The sequence below is a fragment of the Sinohyriopsis cumingii genome, chromosome 17 (genome assembly GCF_028554795.1).
Source record: "Sinohyriopsis cumingii isolate HCF-2022 chromosome 17, ASM2855479v2, whole genome shotgun sequence".
NCBI classification, from domain to species: domain Eukaryota; kingdom Metazoa; phylum Mollusca; class Bivalvia; order Unionida; family Unionidae; genus Sinohyriopsis; species Sinohyriopsis cumingii.
The window spans coordinates 86468205-86495425 of record NC_142977.1 but is presented as its reverse complement, the minus strand read 5'-3'; positions in this window follow the sequence as shown (position 1 = coordinate 86495425).

Below are 27221 nucleotides of genomic sequence, written 5' to 3'. Positions count from 1 at the left end.
CCATTACACAAAAATACCATCATCACATTTAACTAAACCCCACCAACAACCTATGAAAACAGTCAGCAGAAGGGGCAGTGGGCATAACTCTATTATAGAGTTTATCCCAAACAGAACCCCCCACCCTAGCCTGTGATTACAACACAAGCAAGAAGCAGCACTATCAACCAAGCACATAAGGAAAACACTAAACTTACAAAACAATAACTAAAACACCAACCAAAAACCATAACCGCTACAAGGCACTGGGTACCACTTTAATTTTTCATGTACTGTACGTAAATGTACAAGGCAGGCTACCACTTTAATTTTACATGTACTATACATACATGTACAAGGCAGGCTACCATTTTTATTTTTCATGTACTGTACATACATGTACAGGGCAGGCTACAATTTTTATTTATCATATTCTGTATGTAAATGGAGCTGCCTCAAGCATTTTTATTAGCAGGGAGTGATTTCAATCTCTCCATGCCTTGTAGCATGGTGTCCATTCTCTGTTTCTAAACATGGTTTGTATTACCAATAATAGTAGCAAACTTTATGCTCTTACCAAAGTTAGTAACAGTGTAGAGTCAATGATCTTTCATGTCAGTTTTAGATTTCAAGGGAGCCAACTTACATTGATGTCAATGATTAGACTTGCTAGTAGTTATCTGCAATGGATATTCTTCCTCTTTTGGTAATACATATAAACAATAGTAGCTAACGTTTTTAAAATGAAATCATCACTATAATCCTTCAAACAGAGCTGAAATAAATATATGATCATTAAAATTAGAATTTTTTTTGCAAATATTCAAATACAGAATTGGTATTCAGACATTCAGTTGCTTACCCATCATGTTTGACAGTGTTTTACAACAGTAATTAACAATGCAAAATGTACACAATGCAATGCTGAATTAATTGGTAATTAGCAAGGTGAAATGAAAACTATGCAATGCTGAAATAATTAAAAATTGGTAAGGTGAAATGTAAACAATGCAGTGCTGCATTAATTAGGAATTAACAATGTCAAATACACAATTTTTTCAGGCCTTTTTCATCACAGTACCCAGTCCATATCAATGTCACATGGAAACCTCCAAGCACCAAAAACCAAAAACAGAGCAATTTAAAAAAGAGCTTCCAATACTCTGGTACAGTTCTGTGGAAAAAGCTTCCACTATATGTAAAATCTGCTGAAAATATTAGAGTATTTAAGAAGAGATATCATGAGCATGTATGTGCTTCTAATAGATAATGGAATTTAATATTTTATTACTAAACACATTAAAATGAAAAGTAATTACTGCTATCTTTCGATATATTGCACGTTATTATACTCTTCTTAAGAGGGCCTCAAGGGAGAATAGTCCTTGACTAAATGAGTCACTCTCTTTAAATAAATTATTATTATTATTATTATTATTATTATTAAACAATGGAATGCTAAATTAATTAGAAAATAACGAGATGAAATGTAAACTATGCAATGCTGAATTAGAAATTTGCAAGGTGAAATGCAGACTATGCAATGGTGAATTAATTGGTTTACAAGAGAGCAGTTTCAGGTCTGCCAAATCACACAAAATTCAATCTCGTGACTTATAAGGTAGTCACAATGACAGCATTCAGTATAGTCACATTGCTTACAGCATTCAGTATAGTCACATTGCTTACAGCATTTAGTATAGTCACATTGCTTACAGCATTCAGTATAGTCACATTGCTTACAGCATTTAGTATAGTCACATTGCTTACAGCATTCAGTATAGTCACATTGCTTACAGCATCATTCATTACACTCTTGCAAAGATAGCACATAAAACAAAAAGTTGATCAACAAGAGCTCTGAAAAAATATTTGAACTGTTGTTGGACATTCATTCTGTTAGGGGCAGTTGTTGTCAGTCCCACAAACTAGTACATATATCTGACTCCCCAACCCAGATCATCTTTTCTCACCCTGGATGCAAGCCGTTTTGCTAGTTTTCTGATCTGGTTTTCTCAGTCAGGTTGCCTCAGTCAACAGTGATACACTAGGAACTACTTTTAAAAAGAATAAACCTTTGTTGTCTTCTGCTGTATCCGATGGAGTTGTTATAAAATCAAACAATAACAACAACCACAGACATAAAACAAAACTAAATTCACCCAAATAGCAACCTAAGGTCTGTCCAACTTTGATAACACACTATACAAAACATTTTGAGAGAGACAGACACACACATGCACACAAAGTTGAGTTATTGGTAATTATGCTAGAAACTGTAGTTTATTCCAGTCACAGCATGGTGAATTTGATTCTATTTTTAACTCATTCAAGTCAGCATAATTAAATGTAGTAAAAGTAAGTAATTAGTTTTAAATACTTTGTGTGAAATGAATTTCGTAGTTTAAGCTACATTTTATGAATCTGACCTGAAAATTTACTGAGCTACAGATAGGATAAAATTTGTGATGCTGTGTGAAACAAACTGTAACAGAAAACACTGATCTAATTGCACACAGACTTTTCTTATAATACACATCACAGACTACAAAATGAAAAATGCAAACTCTCTCAAGATCTACCATAAAGACAGCAACAACTTGAAATGTCTTGTGTGAGACCTGCATTCTTCAAACTTTGTCAAGCACCCCCAAATAACCCAGTTGAATCAAACATTGAAAACAATTGAAAATTCCAGCATTTACCAATCAAAGTGGTTCACTCATCAGCCCACGTGCCATTCCACAAGAAGATTTCCATTTAGCGTATCGTCGCACTTGTAATAGCAACACTTGCCATATTTCCAAGATAGAAAATATTAATTTCCAAGAATATCATTAATTAGAAATCTTCTCCATCACAAAACAGTTAGAGCTGTATCCAGTATTGTACTGTACTGTATAGTACCATTGCCTACCATATAACTTTTTCCAAATTAGAACGGATGAAAGTTAAAAGTTATCTGTATAAAAGATATTAATTATTTATTGTCAATTTCATATGACATCCATTGATTAAATGTGAGAATACAGTAATAACATCAAATGGTTTTATGTTTCTTTTTTCTTATGCATAGAATTTGTGTAGTTAGGGTTGACAGGTCACACCATTAATTTCATTAACATATTTGTATTGCACAGTATCTTGAAAAACAACAGCGTGTGGCTCAAGAAGATCATTGTGCAATACTTTCAACACAACAAAATAGAACTGTCTTTCTTAATTTTTGCTTTATTCTAAGAGTGGCAGATATCACTTGATTCTGCTTAGATAAACGTTTAGATTTTCATAAAAGAGTACAAAACCTGATGACCTTTAACTAGAGTAAATTTCAAGGGTGAAGGGTTATTTTAACTTAATTGGGAAAAAATTGGGTGAGAAAATTTATTTATGTCAGTGTCTAAGTACCAAGACATGGAAATCCCAGTTATGGAGTTACATTAGGTGTCTTCCCACTTGCCAACTAGTCTCGTGTGGAAACAAATAGTGTAACTCCTTGATTGGGATTTCCTTGTCTTGGTGCCAACCCCAACATAGATTCTCTTAATCTCGGAAAGTTAACACCAGTCTAGTCCCACATTAGTCATTCATGTTTTGAAGTCGTTACCAATCTGCTTAATACTGTATAATATGCTACTATGCAATTCTGTAGTTGCATACATTTATCAGTAATGCAGAGTTCAGCTGTATATCATTATGATGTGCCAGTTGACAAGTCATCAGGACACAGTCATTTAAGATGTAGCTGTCCAGAGTTTACTATTACAATAAAGCTACTGCCTGATTTTGCTGTGAGTGAGTACGGAGCTATATTCTGAGCATTTACTTGAATTTGTGCAAGAATTTGTTTGCTTTTTTTCTTTTCTATGTGTGTTTGAAAATGACTTATGGTAGCTGTTTGTTGGCATTCTCTCTTTACCCATCAAACTGAGTGGTCTGCTCCCTAATTTTTGCTGTAACAGGAACTAATTCCCTTATGCCAGGCCCTTGTAAAGGTTACATTCTACTGGCTATAGAAGCCACAAGACCTTTTCACAACTACCGGGTACTGCCATCTATGCTTTACTTACAGGTTTATGTTTATACCATTAGAGATTTCAGTTAAAATAAATATTTACCAGGTTTGGATATGACTTTCTTATGTCTTAACCATAAATCACAAAATCCAATGTTGGACATTTTATCGTATTCAGTCACGTTGGGCATATATTAGTACATATTATGTAATCCACAGAACTGCATTCAGCATGGCTACATTCCAACCTCCAAGCTGTCAGTATTTTCTATAGTTTGATTTGTAATGGTTGAATTGGATACAGAATGTGAAGTTAATGGCATACTTTTTACATGTTGCAGTTAACAACATACCTTTTGTATGTTTGGAAGCAAAAACTCATGAATTCATGGTTAAAAATGCTACAGACTGTACAAAATCTGTTGGTGCAAATGTATGATTGCTGTTTGATCATCGATATGTCTGCCCTCTAGTAAAGTTTAGTGTTTAAGTTACATTGGAGGTACATGTTATTGAGCTATTGTTATTCATGAACATGTTTCTAGTTAATATAATGGTTATACCGAATGATACATTGAGTTATTTTCAAGATCCCCCTGCCAGTATACAGGCCACAGTTTCAAGATCCCCAGCCAGTATACAGGCCACTGTCTAGATCAAAATTAGGTATTTGATACCGTAATTCAGTAGCCTTGGATTTTATGTGACTCCAGAACATCTAAAATTCAGATATCTAAGTGTTAGGTGAACCATAGAAAGCATTTCATCTGGAAAAATTGTTAAAAAGAACCTTCTCAGATGACTTGATATGTTTACCAGTTATAATACTGGTTGAGTATGAGTGTTCAGCCAGTATTATCCAGAAGATTCCAAGTTTTAAATTATGCAGCAGGTATCCTAATACAGTCCCAGTTACTCATTATTGCATTATTGAAAGGGCAAATGCTGAGCATTAGTTCATTATTAGGATGGTTAGAATTGTTGTTGTTGTTCTTCTTCTTCTTCTATGGTATAACGCCATTTTTCAGCACAAGATAGGCTATACATGGCGGCCAGTATAACTGGTGGAGGAAGAACCCTGGTAAAACCCAGGGAAGAACCACCAACCCATGAAAAGCTACTGGCAGGCTTTCCCACGTACCCACGCTATGGTTAGAACTGACAGATGGGCTTTACATTGTAGAATTGCTAGTAGACAAAATATATGGATTCTGAGTCACAGAAAATCACCAGAGTACTGGTAATATTTCCATGGTCCAGAGTATGATTAATACTTCTAAACTGTTTGGAAAAATACATGGATCACTAAGATCTGACCATCCACAGTTTTAAATGTTCCTCAAAACCTCAGTCCAGATCCACAATTTTAAATTCCCCCCACCAATCTATCATTTAATTATTTTATAAAAAAAAAGGATTTGACCCTCCATCATTTTTTATACCTATTAAGGCCACTAATGACAATCCATTGTTGTTTTTTTGTGGGTTTTTTTCAACAACAGAAATACTTGGCTACTAATAAAATTATCTGAAAAATACTTAGCTTTTTGCAATCAAAATTGTAAGACAAATCCTAAGCACAAAATACTTTTTTTAGGCCACTAAGTTTCAAATTGTATGAAAAATAATGAGCTGTTAGGCCACTATTCCTAGAACACTAAGCCTCAGAATTCTAAAAAAAAAAATCCTAGCCTACTAATCCTTTATAACTCTATGAAAAATTCTAGATCACTTACCTCGAAATTTCAAGAAAAATCTTGGTGCACAAACCCTCAGATTTGTATGAGAAATCAGCAGAAGCTAATATATAAAGTTTATAAAATTTTGTTTAGATCAATGAGAACCGAGTCATAATGAACAGCACTTAGCATAATGATAATTTTTAATAAGCTTTTTCAAGTTCCTCTGATGGTGTAGAGGTAGAAATTATGGATTTTGAGCAGACAGTCACTGTGTTTTGGACTAGTTGCAGATATTTCTTTTTCTTCAAAAGCATGGAATATTCACAATGCTTACACGTGTAAATGCGGACTAGATGTACTCTGGACAATAGTTTGAATTGCTGGGATAGTTATGGCAATTGTGTTTTGATTAATTTTAGCTGGAGTTAAATGATTGTGTTAGAAAGTAAATTAATTTAAGCTGGAGTTAAATGATTGTGTCAGAAAGGATCTAGTGTACCAGGGACAATTCTACAAGCTAGAGTTAGGCCTAAATGATTGTGTCAGAAAGCAGATCCAGTGTGCCTGGGACAATTCCATGAGCTAGAGTTAAAAGTATTTTCAGGTGAGTTTGTGTGGATATGATTTTTGAGAATCTGTGAAGTTGACATTGGTCTAATTGCAAGTTAAAATGTGAAAGTCTGAAGGTTCACCCCAGTCTGTGAAAATTATTGCTCTAAAATGGAAAATGAATGGTAACTGTAAATATTTGTATACAGAAAATCACAAATTACACTGCATATTTGGCATTTTCTGCTTTAAAATCTAGCTTCCAAACTGAAAACATCCAACATTGTAATTGTTGTTCTGATTAGTCACATGATCAATGTCATCTCATAAGATCGTGAGGCACTCATGGGAGAAGTGAATTATCAGTCTAATTGCTTGTTAACATGTTGTGAAAGTCAGAATTTTTTATAACATACAGTATATCCAGTGGTTTCAGATTTGTCTATTAAGTATAATCTTTGTCAAAATCACCTAAGTATAAACCTGTAACCCTTCATTTAAGACCAGATCACACTGGATTTCAAACTCTTCACTCCATTTAGTCCTGGATACAGGATTCCTAAAGAAGAAAAATACATCTAAAGAAACAAACTGGATAAGGGATAGGGTTTAATCAAAGCCCTGCAGACTCAACATCAGTAGATTCAAAATCTACTTTTAAACTCACAGGCAGACCACATTTAGACACAGACAATAAATCCACCATTTCCTGTTTTGACATATCTACAAACAGCTATTTGTATCAGTACAAGAATAATTATGATGAGGTGTGAAAAGGTCTCATTGGATGTCAGAAACAAAAAGCCATCTGTCTGGCATGATCAACCAGGCCCCAACATCAGTCAATTGGCTGGAGAATGCTGTTTGGTGTATGAATAAATTAGCTTTCTTGCTCTAAGCATCAATTTTCAGACAGTTCTTGAGGTACTGGCTGTCTTAGGTCCTTTTTGGCTTGTTTAGGTTTATGCATTCTTGCGATGGTACTTTTCTATACTACAGCCACCTAGCTATTGGAAAGATCAATATTGTTATGATCTTTGTAAGCAGTTAGATAAATATTTTCATGATCATTGGAAGCAATTATTAAGATCATATATATATATATATATATATATATATAGAGAGAGAGAGAGAGAGAGATCAACATTTTCATGATCAATGTAAGCATTTAGTAAGATCAAATATATATATATATATATATATATATATATATGTGTGTGTGTGTGTTCTTTTATTGGATGTATTCATTGTTGAGCAATTGTAGGGACTGGTGCATGCAGGTAAAGTGATTGTTGCCATAACCCATGGACCTTGCTTCAAGTCATGGTGTAAAGAACAAATTTAGGAATTATATAACCTGTATGACAATAATCTGAGAGAGAGAGAGAGAGAGAAAATCTGCAAAACTGTCTGGTGAAAATTGGATTTGTCAAGAAAATTTTGTCAAGCAAATTTCCAGGAAATATATTCAGGTATCTTCATATATAGAGGTTATCTGTAACTTGATCAGAGCTTTTGCTTGTATAGGATCTTGTTCCATAGTGGAAATGACACAAGATGGCAAGAGACATGAAGGGTCAAACATGATCTGGTGTTTGCACATTTTGGAAGAGATATAGCATGCACCCTAAACAATTATCTTCTAACAAATATACAAGTCGTTATGTTGTTCGATCAATCGGTGCTCCCATAGTACATGACTGTTATTAGGTGATGTCATCCTTGATAGCAAGAAATGAAAATCTGTATCAGAGGCACATAAATATAGCTTTAATCATGAGCTGTGCAATGATGGGAATATAATAAATTACTGTGTGTGCAGACCTGCATGATCCATTAACATGGCCCTTTTCATTCAGATTCTTATTAAGTATGTAAGTAGAACATTCATATCATGGTAATTTACATCTTTGCTAATATTGTAGACTAAACACACTGCATCATTTGTTTCAGTATGTTTTATAATCAGTGAATCCACTCTCATTATATACCTCTTCATTTTGGTGTTAAAACTTTTTTAGAACTTTTTTCTGATGAATGGCTTTCAGTTTAAATGTGCCGATTTTGCATACATAAAAAACCCACCTTCCAACATTGTTAATGATGCACTGGACATTTAAGTATATAAAAAAAAACAGTAATCTTTTACTTTGCTTTCTCATTAATAAAAGTTCATGTTCTTATTTTTATTTTAGAATTACCAGAAGCAGATAATATGGTAGAACCCACATTTTATAGTTGGAGTTTTAGTTTTTTTGGCAATTTGGTTATTTTCATGAAATATAAACAATTGATCACAAAAGGTATTAAAAATGGTAATTTATAACATGCTGAACACTGATAAAATAATTATTTATGAGTTCTTTAATTTTTTTAATTTTTACTGTTAAGAAGTTTTCCTGAATGTCTTAGGAGCAGGTGTCCGTAAGATATGTGTATCTGATAATGGCCAGACATTAAATGTCTAATGGGCAGTGTAGCCATTGCTACTGGTGGTGTGGTATTATGAGGTTATACCTTCTTACAAGGTGTCTGCTTTATTTGGCGATCATTATCTTGAGGGTGATCACCCGCATCATTTTTGCCCGGCTCGAGTAAATATTAAAATAAAGTATGAAACTTATGGATTGAATAAACAGAGATCTGAGTAGATATATTGAACAGAATGGCATGAGCCCCTGTACATGAAAAAAACCAAAATTTAATCGATTACAGAAGCAACTGGGACAATACATTACATTAGGAAGATACACTTCTTTTTGGAATAAAACTTTCACCAAATTTCAAACACAAATATATTTATATATATAGCCGATTTGTTTTAAATGATAGAATTAGTTCATCATATAATAGAGTGAACAATTTAAGTCATTGCCTTCATAAACTGCTTATTTTGGTCCATTCCAACTTCACTATGGTGGTTTCTCTACATCTTTTCACTTTTTCCCTGTTCCGACCTCCCTACTCTGTTGCCTCTTTCTGGCCCTCAGACTTTGTGTGGGTAGGTGGATACATAAGTAGGTACTTCAGTGGATACATCTGTGAATACTTCTGTGGAGCTATTTCCCCTTTCAAAATAAACAGAAGCAACCTAAGTATTCTGTCAGTTGTCCTACTGGGAACAGATCATTACTCCCCTCTCGTTATGTCAGATATTGTTCTATCGGAATTCGAATAGACCAAAGGCTCCCTGGTCAAGCTAAACATGGCAGACCATAAACAAACCTAGTTTCACAAGATTAATGTACTTCCTAATGGCTATTTCAGTACTGATTCCCATTAATATTACATGAGACATAACAGTTCCGTTCTTGTCTCAATTACACAAATGAATGAATGAAATTCATTATATGGCTGAACTATGTTATTTTCAGTGAATACTCACATTCAAGTCTTTAGAATACATGAAATCATCTAAGATCAGTGAATTCAAATGGATTCTCATAACTCATCTCAACTAAACTAATGCATGAAATTCTTAGATTCCTATAACAGTCAAGATGACAAATTCAAACATTTTGTCACACTTATATAAAGATCATTGTACAGATTCAGATAGATGAACTCAAACACAGTTACACTCATTTCAAGAGAATTGATCTATGGATTTAAACAATTAAATTCAAGCAAATCATTATATTGGTAACAACAAACTACATGTAACTGATGCAAATACCTTGTGCTTTCCAGCTTTGTTCACTTCTAACACCAAAATTGTGTCCATTGACTTTCCAGACATCTACTCCCTTTGACCAATGTTTTATGAGAGAATTTCTTATAAATTCAGTCTCGGAGTCTATTATATTTTCACTCTTGCAGGAAAATTGCAGACTGACTAGATTTCTTTCAATGAGGGCAATTTAACTCCAGGGATTTTTCATATGGGAATCATGCCCGTTATTTAGCGTAACCAAGCAGGATTAAATATATTTACCACCTTTTATAATTAGGCTCTAAAATTGTGGTCAGCATGACTTATATAATTCCAAACAACAGATCTGTAAAATTTCAATTCTGAAGTTCCGATATAAATCACATTTAACCATCCCTTTTCTAGTCATCTAACAGCTAAATAAACAAAGGCTTAATTAAGAATCACTTCCTCTCCTGACACAGACATTAGAAATCATTGCAGTATAGGGATTTAACAAGCACCTGTCCCCATAAATCTAATTAATTGAAGTCTGGCCCAATTTAGTGTGCTCATTATAGATCAACAGAAATTTGCATCCTTACAGGCAGGCATCTTTTACATAGAGGTATCTGGTAATGGCCATACATTGAATGTCTAACAGACAGGTGTCCTTTACATAGAATTATCTGGTAATGGCCAGACATTGAATGTCTAATGGACAGGTGTCTTTTACATAGAGGTATCTGGTAATGTCCAGACATTGAATGCCTAATAGGCAGGTGTCCTTTACATAGAGGTATCTGGTAATGGCCAGGCACTGAATGACTGATGGGCGTGTGTTCTTGACATAACAGTATCTGATAATAACCAGACATTGCATGTCTAATGGGCAGGTGTCCTTTACATAGAGGTATCTGGTAATGGCCAGGCACTGAATGACTGATGGGCGTGTGTTCTTGACATAACAGTATCTGATAATAACCAGACATTGCATGTCTAATGGGCAGGTGTCATTAACATAGAGGTATCTGATAATAGACAGACATTGATAGTTTATTGGGCAGGTGTCCTTTACATAGAGGTATCTTGTAATGGCCAGGCATTGAATGACTGATGGGCAGGTGTCATTAACATAGAGGTATATGATAATGGCCAGACATCAAATGTCTGATGGGCAGGTGTGCTTTACATAGAGGTATCTGGTAATGGCCATACATTGAATGTCTAATGGACAGGTGTCTTTTACACAGAGGTATCTTGTAATGGCCAGACGTTGAGTGTCTAATGGGCAGGTGTCCTTTACATATAATTATCTGGTAATGGCCAGACATTGAATGTCTAATGGACAGGTGTCTTTTACATAGAGGTATCTGGTAATGGCCAGACATTGAGTGTCTAATGGGCAGGTGTCCTTTACATAGAGATATCTTGTAATGGCCAGGCATTGAGTCTAATGGGCAGGTGTCCTTTACATAGAGGTATCTGATAGTGGCCAGACATTGCATGTCTAATGGGCAGGTGTCCATAGTATCTAGGAATCGTATAATGGCCAGACATTGTATGTCTAATGGGCAGGTGTCCTTAATATAGAGGTGTCTTATAATGGCAAGACATTGAATGTCTAATGGGCAGGTGTGCTTTACATAGAGGTATCTGGTAATGGCCATACATTGAATGTTTAATGGACAGGTGTCTTTTACACAGAGGTATCTTGTAATGGCCAGACGTTGAGTGTCTAATGGGCAGGTGTCCTTTACATATAATTATCTGGTAATGGCCAGACATTGAATGTCTAATGGACAGGTGTCTTTTACATAGAGGTATCTGGTAATGGCCAGACATTGAGTGTCTAATGGGCAGGTGTCCTTTACATAGAGATATCTTGTAATGGCCAGGCATTGAGTCTAATGGGCAGGTGTCCTTTACATAGAGGTATCTGATAATGGCCAGACATTGCATGTCTAATGGGCAGGTGTCCTTAGTATCTAGGAATCGTATAATGGCCAGATATTGTATGTCTAATGGGCAGGTGTCTTTAATATAGAGGTGTCTTATAATGGCAAGACATTGAATGTCTAATGGGCAGGTGTCTTTTACATAGAGGTATCTGATAACGGCCAGACATCAAATGTCAAATGGGAAGGTGACCTTTATATGCAGGTATCTGATAATGACCATGTACTGAATGTTTGATTGACTGTTGTCCATTACATAGATTTATCTGCTGATGGTCAAGTGTCCTTTACATAGAAGTATAAGGTAATGGCCACACATTGAATGTCTTATGAGCAGGTGTCCTTAATTAGAGGTATCTTATATTGCCAGGCATTGAATGTCTAATGGGCAGGCATCACTTACATTGAGGAATCAGAGAGTTTCCAGGTTTTTAAATGACAGATGGGTAAGTGTCCTTTATGTAGAGGTATCTGATAATGGCCATGCATTAAATGACCACTGGTTAAGTGATCTTTATATTGAGGTGTTTGATAAAGGCCAGACAATGAATATTTAGAGGTTGAAATCAATCATAATTCATTTAGTTTTGTAGCAGTATTATACAGTTTTTTGTTGTTGCAGAGATATCTTTTAAGGTACTGAGTTTAGTTGAAGGGATGGGGATGGGGACCATTATCTTTACAGACTGATTATTTTTTTTATTGTGTCTTTAAATTTGTCATTTACGTCAACCAATAAATATTCCAGAAATGGTACTTCATGAATGAATATGAAACATGGATCATAATCTGCTAGTGCAATACAGTACTCCTTCAATATAATGCTGTCCATGGGAGCCACCGAGTATACTGTCTTATTGTGAGAATGCCACATAATAGAGTACATGAATGCTTTTTATATTGAGACTGACTTATAATGAAGTACATGATAAATCATCCCTCATTATAATGCTGTCCATTGGAGCCACAGATTATACCGCCTTATATTGAGACTGGCTTATAATGATGTACATGATAAATATTCCCTCATTATAATGCTGTCAATAGGAGCCCATTTTATAACTGCCTTATAGTGAGGCTGACTTATAATGAAATTTATTGCATACCCATTTAATCTTACATTGCTGATTAGACATTTACTATTGATGTTCAGTCTGTGATTCCATTTCGCACACCTCGAGTTTCTATATCACACATGCAGCCTGGAACTACTTTGACAACTTGAAATGTTCAATAATAGTCCTGTTATAAAATAATGGAACAATTTATTGCAATTTTTAAGAATGCAGTCATATGGGGAGGGGGATGGATGCGTGTGCTGCTGGGGATAATGGGAGAATACCATAAGTATTGATGTGCAGACTATATGCATTCCACGATATTGAAATTAGAGTTAGCCGAGATGGACAACAATGTTTTGGACAGGATGTTTGAAATAGAGTTCTCAGATAAACCTAGCTAGTTTGCAAATTGGCATCAAAAACATGAGGGAGGGAGAGAGAGAGAGAGACAAAGAGAGGGAGGAGAGAAAGAGGGAGAGGGAGAGAGAGAGAAAGAGTAAGAGACGGAGAAACAGATAGAAAGAGAGAGAGAAAGAAAGGGAGGAGAGAAAGAGAGTAAGAGATAGAGAGAGAGAGAGAGGGAGAGACAGACAGACAGACAGAGTACTTTGCTGCTTTTATTGAAATTTGCTAAACTCCCAACAAAGTACGAAAGATTCACAGAGTCATATCAAGATTCAAGGCATGGTTAGAAATTATGGAATGCTAGAGCTGTCTAAAGATGATAACTTTCATTATATGATGTGGAAACCTCTTTATATGATGTGGAAACCTCTTTATATGATGTGGAAAACTTTTTATATGATGTGCTGATTTCATCTTCAAAGTTAAAAATATGATCTGTGGAATTATATTTATTTTAAGGAGAAAATTTAAGTGGAGAGACTTACAATTTGTATGTTAAAATTATCAAGGAATCAAAATTGTGTAGTAAATCTGAGAATATTACACTGACCAATATTTGCAACTTAAATATAGATGTATCACATGAAGAGAACTGTATGTTGACATTTTAAATTCTTGTGACTGTTAAGTAGAAAATGGAGTGAAGAGAACAGAATAGTTAAAAATTCTTGTTAAAAATAAATATTAAAAATCTAGTATGCATTTTTGAAAGAGGCAGGATCTTTTATTTCCTTAACATATATGCATAAATTATAACTTTAAATTCAATGCATTAGTAATTTCTTACACTAGATAAAAACAAAAATAGAGTTTGAATGTACTATAAATTAATGAGCTTTCTGTATAAAATTTGAATATTTAATGAAACTGGCCTTGAAATTTGCTTGGAAGTAGAGTGTCTATTCAGTAAGTAGAGTATAAGAAAAAGGGCAACTTTCTGGTCTGAAACCTATATCACATAAGGAAAACAATCTACATGCCTGTGACTGCAGATTCAATCCATTCATTATGATGTCCCGTAAGGAACTTTTTAAAATTCAGAGCTAAAGAGTAATCCATATCTGCAATGCAGACAGACAGACTGATGATGCAACTGCACATTATATATCAAGGTTTAGCCCTGGTTGTGTACATCAGGGTTGTAAAATATCTTTCATAAAATGCCAATGTCTAATTAATTTTTTTTAAAGTATATAATAAAAAAAATAAAAGATTGTGTGAACAACAAGGGGAAATATAATAAATACAAAACCACATAAGTGTATTTTTCCAAGTCAGGGGAAAGAACTCATTTGATATGGCGTTGGAATATATCTCTAATTGACATTCCTACTCCATAGCAAACTCCTTCTTTGTGCCACTTGGAACAAAACACATATGTAGGTTTGTCTCTGCATTATACAGTACTCTCCGATTATATCATTGATGATGGGAGACACTGAATAAATACACTGCCTTATAACGAGACTGCCTTATAATGGCATAGTAACCCTGCATTATGATGTTGTCTACTGATGCCAGGCACTATTCTGCCTTGTAGTATAGAATATGTCTGTTATGCAAATGTCTTTGCGTATGACTGTGTATGTCTGTTATGCAAATTTTCTTTATGTGTGCCTGTGTATGTCTGTTATGCAAATGTCTGTGTGTGTGTCTGTGTATGTCTATTATGCAAAATTTCTTTATGTGTGTCTGTGTATGTCTGTTATGCAAATGTCTTTGCATGGGGCTGTGTATGTTTGTTATGCAAATTTTCTTTATGTATGACTGTGTACGTCTGTTATGCAAATGTCTTTGTGTGTCTGTGTATGTCTATTATGCAGATGTCTTTGTGCATGCCTGTATATATCTGTTATGTAAATATCTTTGTATGTGCATATGTCTGTTATGCAAATGCACTTGTGCATGTCTGTGTATGCCTGCTATGCAGATATCTTTGTGTATGTCTGTGTATATCTGTCATGCAAATGTCTTTATATAGATGCATATGTGTCTGTGTACACACAAATGCACACTATATGATACCATACTAGATGCTTAATAATTTATGGTTAAAGTTTTATTATAACAACTGAATTTTGTGACAAATTACTGCCAGAAACAACTAGGCCTGGGTTTGGGATCTGCTTCAGAATTATTGATACAGAGAAGCCAATCATTCAGGATTTTGTAGCTATATTACATACATTCAGTGAGAATCACACATGACAATTTAGTTCATGAAATTATGCAGACTCATCAAATTTGAGATATCACATTTTGGAGGCTTTTAACTAACCATACTATAAGGCAAAGTGGCTTATGGTGTGATCATGTTTTTTTTCTTCATACAGTGTCAAATATGGATGCTGTGCTAAATATAGAAAACCAAATAAGTGACTTCTTTCTAAGAAACCTCTCAACACATTTGGACCAAATTTTATAGAAAGCATCCTTGTGTGAAGGTCTTTAAAACTTTGTTCATATGATGCCAGTATAGCATATGTCAATGGTGCTGTTATTAGTAAATTATCTTTTGTATAATGCACATTTTTAGAATTTCTTACGAGGGTCTCAAGGGAGAAGAGTCCTTGGCTACATGAGCCATCCTCTGTAAAATAAATTATTATTATTATTATTATTATTATTGTTATCATTATTTATTCAAGAGGGCTCTCAAAACGCACTTATTTTGACTGCAAGAACAAACTTAAAGACCTAATAATGTTTCCTTACCTGAAATATTCTCAGCATGTTTTTTATTTTTTTAATGTTTTTCTAATTTCATGGTGTTTGTTTTTGTAATAATATTATGTTTTTTATCTTATAGGTGTTGTCTAATGTTGTAAAGCATTTAGAGCTTCTAAAGATTAGGCACTATACAAAGTCCTCATTATTATTATTATTATTATTATTATTATTATTATTATTATTATTATTATATGATAAGGCCATTAGATATACAGCCTATGCATACATATAGAATGCTTTTGTGGCATCCAATATGACTAAAACAAAATGCAGTGCTTTACATAATTTGAAATGTTTCTTTTTTAAAAATGTTGCTCATGAAAGGTTCTGTTAAAGAACATATTTTTCAAAAGCTAATAGTTTAAAAGAGTTCCTTTGTCAGCTGGATCAGTAAGTCAGTCACATGTTGTGTAATGTGTGATACAGTCATTGTCAAGTTGGAATTTATCTTAGCAATGCTTTGTGTTTACCATATATACATGCTTATAAGACAAGTCCAAATGTGAACTGCACAGACCCAGATCTGCTTTGACATAATGCACTGTCAGATCTGGGTCTGTGCAATTGGACTTTTAAAATGAGAATAGACAGTATCTAATTTTTTGGACTGGAAAGTTAAGTGATTATATAATAGTAATAGTGGTACTGAGTTTGACTGATTGCCAATATCACATCAATCAGTCATGCACTTATTTGAGAATTTTAATATCATGTGTCCGACATCAAAATTATATTTATTTTAGGATAATAATAATACCTTGTGACAACATAATCAATTTATTTGTACAAGGTAAATTAACTTTTTTTTCTCTTGGCATTACTCCCACACTTCATCCCGAGATTTCCTCGTGACATTCTAAATGAGATTGAAGTGAGCGATATTGTTGTGATGGTTAAATATTTCCTGGGGGATTTCATTTTGGCTATATTATTGGAAAGTTCAAGTAGTACCAACATGAATCTTTTTACAGTTGACTTAAGGCAGGGTAATGATAAAGTTAATCTTAACCACTCTGCTCATTTTGAGATGACAGCCAAATTTAGCACATCTGATTTCATTTATCAATGTATATGCACCAATTTTTTTTACCAATATATATATATATATATATATATATATATATATATATATATATATATATATATATATATATATATATATATATATATATATATATATATATATATATATATATATATATATATATATATATATATCAGATTGATTTGCTGGATTTAAGAATATTTAAACATGGACATCAGTATAAACATGTAAATGTTCCAGTCTAGGTGTGCAATATAGAAATACAGGTCAATGAACATCTTTATGAATTGCCAGATACTGGTGTAATGATATCTTGATATACTGGTATGTATTGGTACACCACCACATCTCATTTTTTATCAGTATCAGTATTTTCACCTTGCTTGTCAAACTGATTATGGAAGTATCTTTATTTACATCAAATACTGGATACTGTATTGTCAAACAAAACTATAGCCAGTCAAATATTTGGTTTATTGTTGTGACTGATAGTCACAGTTGGATAAGCATGAAATACAGCTATTTGGGCCATAGTTGGAGTGACAGGTTATGGAGTATACAGTAGGGTGTGTGCTTGGTGTGACAGGTTATGGAGTATACAGTAGGGTGTGTGCTTGGTGTGACAGGTTATGGAGTATACAGTAGGATGTGTGCTTGGTGTGACAGGTTATGGAGTATACAGTAGGGTCTGTGCTGTGTGTTACAGAGATTACAAGAGAAAGAACTTGCCAGATGCTGGGTTGCTGGAACTTATGTATGGCATGTGAACTAAGTATGAACTTGTTTTCATCTCTTACTTGATTTGTATCTCTTACCTGGCCATACACATACTTTTCATTACTTACCTGGCTTTACACACCTCATTCTTATCTTTTACCTGGCCATATACACATTTTCATCCCTTACCTGGTCATATACACATTTTCATCCCGATCTGGTCATATACTCTATTTCATCCCTTACCTTGCCATACACTCTGTTTCATCTCTTACCTGGCCATACACTCAGGAAATCACACTTACATTTCATATGTCATGAGTTTTCAAAATGCTCATCTTGGTACCAATACACATTGATACAAATTCTAATACAAAACCAATCCTCTGAGAGTAGGATTACAGTTAGCAATGCTTACCTCTGTTGCCACATCAGCCATGCAAAATTAAATACCATAAGCCAAGTCAAATTGCAAACAACAAGATTCTTATCTGCTGTATGCAAATGCAGTCTAGGGCCTATGCTTGTTGGTTCTAATGATTACTCCTATTAGAAACTGCACAGAACCCAATCTCCTGGCATATTATGCAGTGACATATCTGGGTCTGTGCAGTTTGCAGTTGGAATCATCTTATAAGTGAGTATATACAGTATATGTGCAATAAAGTAAGTAAATAAGTAACAATAATAATAATAATATGTAATAACAATAATAATAATTAGGTTTTTGTTTTCAGAGGGTAATCCAATTAGTTTATATACTAATTTTCATGAAATCCTCTATTATATACCAATGTACAGTAAATGAACAAAGATGCCTTGTAGAACAGTTATTTACAATTTCATGAAACTAGAAATTAAAGGAGAGAGAAAAAGAGAGATAACAGTATGGCATTGTGAGGAAAACAGGAAAAGAAAGAAACTGGAGGAATGAAACCATGTACTTACCAATCACAATGATGTATTGTTTTTCTTATTCATTGATAAAGAAAAAGTATTTAATGAGGGTGATTCTTCCACATCTTTAGATAAATTATTCCAATCAATTGGCCTGAAAATGAAAAGCTTTTCTTAAATCTTTTTGTGGCTTTGGAATTTTATAATTGTTCCTTGATGTAGACTGTAAAAGGTTGTATTTCCTTTTGCTTGCTGTGGTTTAACAGCAAGGTATCGAGGACCCTCTTTAAAATTTGTACGCAAGTTTAGACTGTCTCATAAATATTCTTTCTCTGATTCAAAGTATTGGTAATTTATCTACTGCATGAAGAGAACTTTGCATCAAAGAGTGTGATATCATCAGTATTAAATGTTATTGGTGAAACATTTTTTTTAAAGGCAAATGATTGATATTGCTATAAACAATGGTGTTTCCAAAGGTTCTATAGTAACATCTCCTCCAGATATTAGTATAGAACCTTTGGGAACACCATACATCTATGGACAAGTTGATCTCTTCAGAGTATCCTATTTCTTGTGACATTTGGTACATCCTATGTGATAAGAATTAAAACTGACATTTGGCACATCCTTATGTGATAAGAATGAAAACTGTGACATTTGGCACATCCCTATGTGATAAGAATGAAAACTGATATTTGGTACATCCCTATGTGATAAGAATGAAAACTGACATTTGGTACATCCCTTTGTGATAAGAATGAAAACTGACATTTGGTTTTCCATTGCCTAGGATATGTTGTCTGTCTGTTTTCCATTGCCTAGGATATATTTGTTTTCCATTGCCTAGGATTTGTTGTCTGTCTGTTTTCCATTGCATATGATATGTTGTCTGTCTGTTTTCCATTGCATATGATATGTTGTATGTCTGTTGTCCATTGCCTAGAATAATTTGTTTGTCTGTTGTCCACTGCTTAGGATATATTGTCTGTCTGTTGTCCATTGCCTAGGTTATGTTGTCTGTCTGTTGTCCATTGTCTAGGATATATTGTCTATCTGTTGTCCATTGCCTAGGATACATTGTCTGTCTGTTGTCCATTGCCTAGGATACATTGTCTGTCTGTTATTGCTACTATAACACCTTCTAACACTTTGCCATGAAACTTTGCAGAAAAAGGTGCATCTTGAGAACCACTATAATGACTGCAGCAGCAGCCAGCTTAAAATTTCTGTTATTACTACTCCTCCTGAACAAAATGTCATGGCATGCTTTCCATAAGACTTCGAGTGACATATTAGCATGGCACACTTTCCATAGGACGTCCAGTGACATATTAGCATGGCATGCTTTCCATAAGACTTCAGTGACATATTAGCTTGGCACACTTTCCATAAGACTTCAGTGACATATTAGCATGGCACACTTTCCATAGGACTTCCAGTGACATATTAGCATGGCATGCTTTCCATAAGACTTCAGTGACATATTAGCTTGGCACACTTTCCATAAGACTTTCAGTGACAAATTACCATGGCATGCTTTCCATAAGACCTTCAGTGATATATTAGCATGGCATGCTTTCCAGAAGACTTCCTGTGACATCTAGTTTTTGGTTTTTTTTTGTGAAAATGGCACCACATGGACAGCCATTATCACTGCCATGGTGGCTATCATGAAAATCTTGTTATTATGAATCCTCCTGAATCAATGGTCATATCAACACAGGGCATTCAGTAGAAGACATGCAATGTGGTCATATCAACATAGGGCATTCAGTAGAATACATGCAATATGGTCATATCAACATAGGGCATTCAGTAGAAGACATTCACTATGGTCATATCAACATAGGGCATTCAGTAGAAGACATCCAATGTGGTCATATCAACATAGGGCATTCAATAGAAGACATTCAATATGGTCATATCAACATAGGGCATTCAGTAGAAGACATTCAGTATGGTCATATCAACACAGGGCATTCAGTAGAAGATATGCAATGTGGTCATATCAACATAGGGCATTCAGTAGAAGACATGCAATGTGGTCATATCAACATAGGGCATTCAGTAGAAGACATTCAGTATGGTCATATCAACATAGGGCATTCAGTAGAATACATGCAATATGGTCATATCAACATAGGGCATTCAGTAGAAGACATTCAGTATGGTCATATCAACATAGGGCATTCAGTAGAAGACATTCAGTATGGTCATATCAACATAGGGCATTCAGTAGAAGACATGCAATGTGGTCATATCAACATAGGGCATTCAGTAGAAAACATTCAGTATGGTCATATCAACATAGGGCATTCAGTAGAAGACATGCAATGTGGTCATATCAACATAGGGCATTCAGTAGAAGACATGCAATGTGGTCATATCAACACAGGGCATTCAGTAGAAGATATGCAATGTGGTCATATCAACATAGGGCATTCAGTAGAATACATGCAATATGGTCATATCAACATAAGGCATTCAGTAGAAGACATGCAATGTGGTCATATCAACACAGGGCATTCAGTAGAAGACATGCAATATGGTCATATCAACATAAGGCATTCAGTAGAAGACATGCAATGTGGTCATATCAACATAGGGCATTCAGTAGAAGACATTCACTATGGTCATATCAACATAGGGCATTCAATAGAAGACATTAAGTATGGTCATATCAACGTAGGACATTCAGTAGAAGACATTCACTATGGTCATATCAACATAAGACATTCAGTAGAAGACATTCACTATGGTCATATCAACATAGGACATTCACTAGCAGACATGCAACGTGGTCATATCAACATAGGGCATTCAGTAGAAGACATTCAGTATGGTCATATCAACATAGGACATTCAGTAGAAGACATTCACTATGGTCATATCAACATAAGACATTCAGTAGAAGACATTCACTATGGTCATATCAACATAGGACATTCACTAGCAGACATGCAACGTGGTCATATCAACATAGGGCCTTCAGTAGAAGACATTCAATATGGTCATATCAACATAGGGCATTCAGTAGAAGACATGCAATATGGTCATATCAACATAGGACATTCAGTAGCAGACATTCAGTAGAAGACATGCAATGTGGTCATATCAACATAGGACATTCAGTAGAAGACATTCAGTATGGTCATATCAACATAGGACATTCAGTAGCAGACATGCAATGTGGTCATATCAACATAGGGCATTCAGTAGAAGACATTCAGTATGGTCATATCAACATAAGACATTCAGTAGAAGACATTCAGTAGAAGACATTCAGTATGGTCATATCAACATAGGGCATTCAGTAGAAGACATTCAGTAGAAGACATTCACTATGGTCATATCAACATAGGACATTCAGTAGAAGACATGCAATATGGTCATATCAACATAGGACATTCAGAAGCAGACATTCAGTAGAAGATATGCAATGTAGTCATATCAACATAGGACATTCAGTAGAAGACATTCAGTAGAAGACATTCACTATGGTCATATCAACATAGGACATTCAGTAGAAGACATTCAGTATGGTCATATCAACATAGGACCTTCAGTAGCAGACATTCAGTAGAAGATATGCAATGTAGTCATATCAACATAGGACATTCAGTAGAAGACATTCAGTATGGTCATATCAACATAGGACATTCAGTAGCAGACATGCAATGTGGTCATATCACCATAGGGCATTCAGTAGAAGACATTCAGTATGGTCATATCAACATAGGACATTCAGTAGAAGACATTCAGTAGAAGACATTCACTATGGTCATATCAACATAGGACATTCAGTAGAAGACATTCAGTATGGTCATATCAACATAGGGCATTCAGTAGAATACATGCAGTGTGGTCATATCAACATAGGACATCCAGTAGCAGACATTCAGTATGGTCATATCAACATAGGGCATTCAGTAGAAGACATTCAGTATGGTCATATCAACATAGGGCATTCAGTAGAATACATCCAATATGGTCAATCAACATAGGGCATTCAGTAGAAGACATTCAGTATGGTCATATCAACATAGGGCATTCAGTAGAAGACGTGCAATATGGTCATATCAACATAGGGCATTCAGTAGAAGACATGCAATGTGGTCATATCAACATAGGGCATTCAGTAGAAGACATGCAATGTGGTCATATCAACATAGGGCATTCAGTAGAAGACATTCAGTATGGTCATATCAACATAGGGCATTCAGTAGAAGACATGCAATGTGGTCATATCAACATAGGGCATTCAGTAGAAGACATTCAGTACGGTCATATCAACATAGGGCATTCAGTAGAAGACATGCAATGTGGTAATATCAACATAGGGCATTCAGTAGAAGACATGCAATGTGGTCATATCAACACAGGGCATTCAGCAGAAGATATGCAATGTGGTCATATCAACATAGGGCATTCAGTAGAATACATGCAATATGGTCATATCAACATAAGGCATTCAGTAGAAGACATGCAATGTGGTCATATCAACATAGGACATTCAGTAGAAGACATTCAGTAGAAGACATTCAGTATGGTCATATCAACATAGGGCATTCAGTAGAAGACATTTAGTAGAAGACACTCACTATGGTCATATCAACATAGGACATTCAGTAGAAGACATGCAATATGGTCATATCAACATAGGATATTCAGAAGCAGACATTCACTATGGTCATATCAACATAGGACATTCAGTAGAAGACATTCAGTATGGTCATATCAACATAGGACATTCAGTAGCAGACATTTAGTAGAAGACATGCAATGTAGTCATATCAACATAGGACATTCAGTAGAAGACATTCAGTATGGTCATATCCACATAGGACATTCAGTAGCAGACATGCAATGTGGTCATATCAACATAGGGCATTCAGTAGAAGACATTCAGTATGGTCATATCAACATAGGACATTCAGTGGAAGACATTCAGTAGAAGACATTCAGTATGGTCATATCAACATAGGGCATTCAGTAGAATACATGCAATGTGGTCATATCAACATAGGACATTCAGTAGCAGACATTCAGTATGGTCATATCAACATAGGGCATTCAGTAGAAGACATTCAGTATGGTCATATCAACATAGGGCATTCAGTAGAATACATGCAATATGGTCATATCAACATAGGGCATTCAGTAGAAGAAATTCAGTATGGTCATATCAACATAGGGCATTCAGTAAAAGACATGCAATATGGTCATATCAACATAGGGCATTCAGTAGAAGACATGCAATGTGGTCATATCAACATAGGGCATTCAGTAGAAGACATGCAATGTGGTCATATCAACATAGGGCATTCAGTAGAAGACATTCAGTATGGTCATATCAACATAGGGCAATCAGTAGAAGACACGCAATCTGGTCATATCAACATAGGGCATTCAGTAGAAGACATTCAGTATGGTCATATCAACATAGGACATTCAGTAGAAGACATGCAATGTGGTCATATCAACACAGGGCATTCAGTAGAAGATATGCAATGTGGTCATATCAACATAGGGCATTCAGTAGAATACATGCAATATGGTCATATCAACATAAGGCATTCAGTAGAAGACATGCAATGTGGTCATATCAACACAGGGCATTCAGTAGAAGACATGCAATGTGGTCATATCAACATAGGGCATTCAGTTGAAGACATGCAATGTGGTCATATCAACATAGGGCATTCAGTAGAAGACATTCACTATGGTCATATCAACATAGGGCATTCAATAGAAGACATTCAGTATGGTCATATCAACATAGGACATTCATTAGAAGACATTCACTATGGTCATATCAACATAAGACATTCAGTAGAAGACATTCACTATGGTCATATCAACATAGGACATTCAGTAGCAGACATGCAACGTGGTCATATCAACATAGGGCATTCAGTAGAAGACATTCACTATGGTCATATCAACATAGGGCATTCAGTAGAAGACATGCAATGTGGTCATATCAACATAGGGCATTCAATAGAAGACATTCAATATGGTCATATCAACATAGGGCATTCAGTAGAAGACATGCAATATGGTCATATCAACATAGGGCATTCAGTAGAAGACATTCAGTATGGTCATATCAACATAGGGCATTCAGTAGAAGACATGCAATGTGGTCATATCAACATAGGGCATTCAGTAGAAGACATGCAATGTGGTCATATCAACATAGGGCATTCAGTAGAAGACATTCAGTATGGTCATATCAACATAGGGCATTCAGTAGAATATATGCAATATGGTCATATCAACATAGGGCATTCAGTAGAAGACATTCAGTATGGTCATATCAACATAGGGCATTCAGTAGAAGACATGCAATATGGTCATATCAACATAGGGCATTCAGTAGAAGACATGCAATGTGGTCATATCAACATAGGGCATTCAGTAGAAGACATGCAATGTGGTCATATCAACATAGGGCATTCAGTAGAAGACATTCAGTATGGTCATATCAACATAGGGCATTCAGTAGAAGACATGCAATGTGGTCATATCAACATAGGGCATTCAGTAGAAGACATTCAGTATGGTCATATCAACATAGGGCATTCAGTAGAAGACATGCAATGTGGTCATATCAACATAGGGCATTCAGTAGAAGACATGCAATGTGGTCATATCAACACAGGGCATTCAGTAGAAGATATGCAATGTGGTCATATCAACATAGGGCATTCAGTAGAATACATGCAATATGGTCATATCAACATAAGGCATTCAGTAGAAGACATGCAATGTGGTCATATCAACACAGGGCATTCAGTAGAAGACATGCAATGTGGTCATATCAACATAGGGCATTCAGTTGAAGACATGCAATGTGGTCATTTAAACATAGGGCATTCAGTAGAAGACATTCACTATGGTCATATCAACATAGGGCAATCAATATAGAAGACATTCAGTATGGTCATATCAACATAGGACATTCATTAGAAGACATGCAATGTGGTCATATCAACATAGGGCATTCAGTAGAAGACATTCACTATGGTCATATCAACATAGGGCATTCAATAGAAGACATTAAGTATGGTCATATCAACATAGGACATTCAGTAGAAGACATTCACTATGGTCATATCAACATAAGACATTCAGTAGAAGACATTCACTATGGTCATATCAACATAGGACATTCACTAGCAGACATGCAACGTGGTCATATCAACATAGGGCATTCAGTAGAAGACATTCAGTATGGTCATATCAACATAGGACATTCAGTAGAAGACATTCACTATGGTCATATCAACATAAGACATTCAGTAGAAGACATTCACTATGGTCATATCAACATAGGACATTCAGTAGCAGACATGCAACGTGGTCATATCAACATAGGGCATTCAGTAGAAGACATTAAATATGGTCATATCAACATAGGGCATTCAGTAGAAGACATGCAATATGGGCATATCAACATAGGACATTCAGTAGCAGACATTCAGTAGAAGACATGCAATGTGGTCATATCAACATAGGACATTCAGTAGAAGACATTCAGTATGGTCATATCAACATAGGACATTCAGTAGCAGACATGCCATGTGGTCATATCAACATAGGGCATTCAGTAGAAGACATTCAGTATGGTCAAATCAACATAGGACATTCAGTAGAAGACATTCAGTAGAAGACATTCAGTATGGTCATATCAACATAGGGCATTCAGTAGAAGACATTCAGTAGAAGACATTCACTATGGTCATATCAACATAGGACATTCAGTAGAAGACATGCAATATGGTCATATCAACATAGGACATTCAGAAGCAGACATTCACTATGGTCATCTCAACATAGGACATTCAGTAGAAGACATTCAGTATGGTCATATCAACATAGGACCTTCAGTAGCAGACATTCAGTAGAAGACATGCAATGTAGTCATATCAACATAGGACATTCAGTAGAAGACATTCAGTATGGTCATATCAACATCGGACATTCAGTAGCAGACATGCAATGTGGTCATATCAGCATAGGGCATTCAGTAGAAGACATTCAGTATGGTCATATCAACATAGGACATTCAGTAGAAGACATTCAGTAGAAGACATTCAGTATGGTCATATCAACATAGGACATTCAGTAGAAGACATTCAGTAGAAGACATTCACTATGGTCATATCAACATAGGACATTCAGTAGAAGACATTCAGTATGGTCATATCAACATAGGGCATTCAGTAGAATACATGCAATGTGGTCATATCAACATAGGACATCCAGTAGCAGACATTCAGTATGGTCATATCAACATAGGGCATTCAGTAGAAGACATTCAGTATGGTCATATCAACATAGGGCATTCAGTAGAATACATGCAATATGGTCATATCAACATAGGGCGTTCAGTAGAAGACATTCAGTATGGTCATATCAACATAGGGCATTCAGTAGAAGACGTGCAATATGGTCATATCAACATAGGGCATTCAGTAGAAGACATGCAATGTGGTCATATCAACATAGGGCATTCAGTAGAAGACATGCAATGTGGTCATATC